The sequence below is a fragment of the Notechis scutatus genome, chromosome 1 (genome assembly GCF_049901735.1).
Source record: "Notechis scutatus isolate UNSWTSFEM ecotype Mainland chromosome 1, rNotScu1.2, whole genome shotgun sequence".
Taxonomy (NCBI): Eukaryota; Metazoa; Chordata; class Lepidosauria; order Squamata; family Elapidae; genus Notechis; species Notechis scutatus.
Window position 1 is genome coordinate 160,347,832 of NC_142009.1, and position 6,092 is coordinate 160,353,923.

At 42.3% G+C, this 6,092-nt stretch overlaps 1 long non-coding RNA gene across 1 annotated transcript; it reads left to right on the forward strand.

Moving 5' to 3' along the window:
* Positions 1-328: 328 nt before the first annotated feature.
* LOC148133073 (uncharacterized) lies at positions 329-6,092 on the forward strand. Its single transcript, XR_015746431.1, has 3 exons — positions 329-471; positions 2,386-2,495; positions 5,300-6,092. It is a non-coding gene; the product is annotated as an uncharacterized LOC148133073 (long non-coding RNA).

Below are 6,092 nucleotides of genomic sequence, written 5' to 3' on the forward strand. Positions count from 1 at the left end.
CCTGGTTGAGAGATTAATTAGTGAATTGCCATCTTATTTCTTCTCCTTCCTTTCTGCCAACTCAAGAAGTGGCTATCTCAGCAAAGGGGTAAGCATAGTAAACCTTCTTACAAAGTTCTTGCTGTGTAACTCACTTAGCTCACAAAATATTTGTTCAAGACAAACAATGAATCTGATTCAGAACAAGCCTACTGATTGGTGAGCTGTGAGCTGCAGTGGAAAGTGGGAGAACCAGCTTTCTCAGGATGCAGGAGCTCTTCAGCAGGATACAGGTTTAGAGAAAACTGGATTTCCCACTTTATCATGCAGCACCTCCGTTTTGACAATGCCGACTTCGATAGCTGTGGTGAAGGAGAATAGGTGCTGTCAGCCATCTCTCAAGATTCTCTGTTTCCAGACTCACCCTGACTGGCACATGGTTTTTCACTGGTTGATGTTGTTCACCAAGTGGGAAGACAGCAAAACCCAAAGGTTATATTTGCTTCATTGAATCTTTCTTTAACATGCTCCCATATGCAAAACCAAGACTCCGTTATCCTGGGAGAAGGCAAAACCAAAGCCTTAGATGGAATACTGGGATTCACAATAGGAACAGCAAATATGCTAGAATTGCTTTCTGCCAATTCAAGGAGAAGCAGGTAGCTTAGCAGAGGAGAAAGACAGTAAGCATCCCTACAAAGTTCTGACTGTGCAACCCACCTTACTCTCTCTCTCTCTCATTTAGCTAAAGGAAATAAGATGCTCTAAATACACTGCTTCTTTTAAAAAAGCAAGAAACAGGAGGAAGAGCATCTTGTGAGCCTCAACATCAGAGTTTTCAGTATTTTTGGAGAGACAAGAATTGATGTTAAAAGACAGAAATTCTTATTCATGAACCTGATGTCTATGCTGTGCTTTTGTCAACAGAACATGTGGAATATTCAGCATTTTTTAAAAAAATGCATGTGGAAAAGCTACTGTACCCCAATCAATGTGATATTCAGAATGCTACATGTCTCCTCTTAAAGTCTTGAAGAAAGCTGGTCTGAAGGCAATTAATCAACCACTGAACTTCTGCAACCTTAAGCTATGTGGACTTCAATTCCCAGAATTCTCCCAGCCAGCATGCACTAGATAGTGCCCAGGAAGGAGAACTTTAAAATGTCAATGACATTTTAAAAATAAAAATTCAATGAAATTGCCCAACCTTCTTTAAAAATTACTTTTTGATTTTGTGCCCGTATCAACATTGCATTTTCTAAAGCAGGAATCCCCTCCATATTTCTCCCAAGAGGGCTGAAGAAAATATGTAAGTTAAGGAGTCTTAAGGAAAAAAGGGAGAAAAACAGACCCAGGAAACTATAGACTGATCAGCCTAACATCAATACCTGGGAAAGATACTGGAAATATAATTAAAAAAATAGATCTGTGAACATCTAGAAACCAGTAAAAGTAATAACTAGAAGTTAGCACAGGTTTGTTAAAAACAGATTATACCAAACCAATTTTATTTCATTCTTTGACATAGTGACCAGATAGTGACCATTAGTAGATCAGTGAAATGCTGTGGACATAGTATATTTAGACTGGCATTTGACAAAGTAAACCACAGCCTACTTCTAAGCTATGCTAGAATAAAGTGGGATAGATGGCATCACCATCAGATGAATTTGTAACTGGCTGACAAACTGTACTCAATGAGTAGTCCTTAAAAGTACTAGGTCTACATGGAGGGAAGTAAGCAGTGGGGTATCACAAGATTCCGTCTTAGGTCCAGGACTCTTCAATATCTTCATAAGTGACTTAGATGAGGGAATAGAAGGGGAACTTATCAAATTTGCAGATGATTATTAAACTGGCAGGAGTAGCATCCTAGATGATAGGCTCAAGATCCAGATGGATCTTGATAGACTTGAACGTTGGGCCCTAACTAACAAAATGAAATTCAATGTAGAGAAAAGTAAAGTCTTAGGCAAAAAAAACCATAAGTACACCAAAAGTACACATGGAGAAACCAGGCTTAATAGCAGGAACTGTGAAAGGGATCTTGGAGTCTTAGTGGACATCCAATCAAATATGAGCCAACAGTGTGAAGCGGTAACCAAAAAGGGCAATGCAATCCTTAATTTCATTAACAGAGGGATTCAATCAAGGGAGGTACTAATACCACTCTATAAAGCCTTAGTAAGACCACACCTAGAATATTGCATCCAGTTTTGGTCACCACACTTTAAAAATGATGTTGAACTCTAGAAAGAGTGCAGAGAACAGCAAGAAAGATGATTAGAGGACTAGAGGCTAAAACACACAGTATGAAGTATAGTTACAGCATGGATAGTCTTGTTGCGTCGCAGGAAAAGAGACTCGGGACCCAGTTGACTTTTTATACTCTTTATTTTCCTCTAGGATCCGAGTGCGGAGAAACCGCAGCAGCCTTTTTTGTAGCCGGCTGCTCGCGGCTCATGGCCAATGACGGCTCTTCAAATCTCCCACTGCCACGGACCAACCCATCATAAGTAAGTATGCAAATATATAACACCCCTCCCCATGTGGTCCAGTCTAACCAATCCGTGCCCCGCCTATATTACGTAGTCACGTAGGTAGCCGGGGCTCTTATGCTTCCTACTGGACCTTGCAACTCAGTCATGAGTTCATGAGTTCGTCTCTAACCTGTTTGGACAGGGTTGCTGTTTCTCCCATCCTTTTCCATGGAACCTCCTGGAAGGTAGAGTCGGCCATGCTGCTCCCGCCAGGACTTTCCTGGCTGGTTGAGTCGGCTCGGCCGCTCCCGCCAGGAGTGGCTTCCTGATGGTTCTTCGAAGCCTGCTCCAGTCTTCCCAAGTTGTTTTCTTCTATGGTCTCAGGTACGTGTTTGCAAATTCCAATCGGGGCTAATGTTAGTATTGTAGTTGTTAGGTTGTTGTGTAGTTGTTAGGGTTTGTTTTGTCAATTCTTTTATTTGTGGAGGGTCTCCCCCTCCCCTCCTGTTTGTGTTTGAGGGGTCTCCCCCCTCTATGGTTGGGTTATTTTTGCTTGAGGTTTGCGGCAATTCTCTTATTTGTGGAGGGTCTCCCTCTCCCCTTCTGTTTGTGTTTGAGGGGTCTCCCCCCTCTCTGGTTGGGTTGTTTTTGCTAGAGGTTTGCGGAGGGTCTCCCCCTCCCCTTCTGTTTGTATCTGAGGGTTCTCCTTCTTCTTCCTGATTGTTTGTGTTTCTCAGTGTGGTTCTCAATCTGATTTGGTCTATGTGTCTCCTCCACTTCCTCCCATCTTCTGTGTTTACCCTGTATGACCGGGGCCCCGTTATTTGGGTTATTTTTGCCAGTATCCACAATGGTTCCCCTGTGAGGTTCTTTGCATATACTAGGTCCCCTGTTTTGAATGTGCGGCACTTACTGGAGGAGTCTGCTGGCTTTTCTGGGCTATATGTGGGGTGTAATCTGTCTAGGTTTGATCTTAGTTTCCTTCCCATTAATAATTCTGCTGGGCTTTTATTTGTTGTGGTGTTGGGTGTCATGTGTTGTATACTTAGTAGTTTGTCTATTTTTTCTTGTATATCTCCAAGTTCCAATTTGTGTAGTGTTTCCTTTGTGTAACTGACCATGCGTTCCACCCGTCCGTTCATAGCCAGATGTCCCGGCGCTGTTAGTGCATGCCTTATCCCTTGTTCTGCCAGGAACCCTTCGAATGTTATTGCCGTGAATTGTGGTCCATTGTCGAATACAACTAAATCCAGCAATCCATGTGTTGCAAAAAGTTTCCTTAGTTGTCTAATAACAGCTTCTATTGTGGTTGAGTGCATGATGCTTACCTCTAGCCAATTTGAGTAAGCATCTATGACTATTAAGAATGTGTGTCCTTTAGTTGGTCCTGCAAAATCAATGTGTATTCTAGACCATGGTCCCCTCGGTGTTTCCCATTCATGTATAGGTGCAGAGGGGGGTGTAGGTCTAGATTCCTGGCATCATTTGCACATTGCTACCCAGTCTCTTATGTCTTTATCCATCCCTGGCCACCATACATAACTTCTAGCCAGGGATTTCATTCTGACAATACCTGGGTGACCCTCATGCAATAATTCAAGTATTTGTTTCCTTAATATCATTGATAAATATGAGCCTGAGTCCACCTCCATCTTGCATGGCTGGCCTTCTATGGTGACTTGTACATGTACCTTCTTTGCATTGGTTGAGTTTGAGTGCCCAATGGTTACTGTTTGATGTGTTTCCTCTTTTCTGTTTACTTCTTTTCCTCGCTTGTTCCTGTTCTCAACTCCAATGGCTCCCTGTATGCCTTTCCCTCTCCCTGGGGGGGGGGGTGTTCCATCTTTGTCTAGGGCCATAGTTATTTCTTGTTCAGCATGCCCTAGCTATATGTCCCCGCCGTTCACAATATCTGCAAATAGCATCAAAGAAACGGCATTCGGAATATGGATGGTTTCCTCCACACCTGGCACAACAAAATTCTGACCTTTTTCCATTTCGCTCCCGTCTACCCTTTTCCAACCGGAGTTGATTTACCTCTTCTTCCACTTCGTCACCTGATGGGAATTCGATGTCCTTGTGGTATGTTGTGGTGGTGGTTTTTTGAGCTTCCTCTGGTGTCTTATTGTGCATTTGATTGGTGGCTTTTTGGGTTTCCTTTGGTATTTTATTGTCGCATGGTGGCCACCGATTTCTGTGTGGCTTCAGCTGTGGTGGCTTCTTCTATCACCTCCTTCAGTGTTATCTTAGGTCTTGTTAGTATTCGACCCTGTAGTGTAAGGTCCTTTAATCCCAGGAACACTTGTTCCCTCATGGCTTCATCCATGTTTAGAAATTCGCATGCTCCGCCAATGTCTCTTAGTGCTGCAACAAAATCTCCAATACTCTCATCTTCCTTTTGATCGTGCCAATAAAATTCATGTCTTTTGATGAGGCATGAAACAGTTGGTGTGTAGTGAGCTCGCAATAATTTCTCTAGGTCCGTCTACACCATTATCTTTACATCGGTGGGTGCCGCTAATGCCTTTGCCATTTTGAACAGTGCGGGACCACAATGGGTGAGGAAAACGGCTCTTTTTCTATTTTCGGATATTTCATGGAGGTCGCTCCCTTCTAGGAACATGAGGAATCGGTCGACGTATGATTCCCAGTCCTTGGTTGTTGGGTTGAACGGTGTGGGTGGCGCGTTATTCCCGGCCATTTCGTCTCACTAGGTCTTCATTGCCACGTGCTCAACTGGGCTCCTTTGTCTCAGTATCCCATCCTCGTCGCCAGTGTTGCATCGCGGGAAAAGAGACACGGGACCCAGTTGACTTTTTCTACTCTTTATTTTCCTCTAGGATCTGAGTGCGGAGAAACCGCAGCAGCCTTTTTTGTAGCTGGCTACTCGCAGCTCGTGGCCAATGACAGCTCTTCAAATCTCCTGCCGCCACGGACCAACCCATCATAAGTAAGTATGCAAATATATAACAAGTCTAGTGAAGAGGACAAGAGGAGACATGATAGTGTTCCAATATTTGAGGGGCTGTCACAGAGAGGAAGGGGTCAAGCTACTTCCTAAGGTACCCGAAGGCCAGACCAGGAACAATGGATGGAAAGTGATCAAGGAAAGATTCAACCTAGAAATAAGGAGAAATTTTCTGACAGTGAAAACAATCAACCAGTGGAACAACTTGCCTTCAGAAGTTTTGGGAGCTTCACTATTGGAAGCTTTCAAAAAAAAAACTGGACTGCCATCTGTCAAAAATCGTGTAGGGTCTCTGGCAATTAGAGAGCAAGAAGAGAAGGAGTGTGATAAGATTTGGGACTTATTTTATGGATGGTTAGAAAGTAGAGTAAGAAATTAAAGGATATAGTAACAATGATATATTGTAATTGATTATTTTGAATAAGTCATGATATGAATATATTTTAGTAAGAGTTGGGATTTGCTATTAAAGATAGATGGCAATTGAAATAAAAAACTTAATGATACTGTAATAATTATAAAATATGATATATAATGTTGACTAGAATATAATATGAATGTAAACTTTATAAAAAAATATACAAAGATTATTATGTGCACGATATATGTACTCAGATGACACACTGTACAACTGAAAGATGGTTTTTATTTGTTGTTTTTGTTGT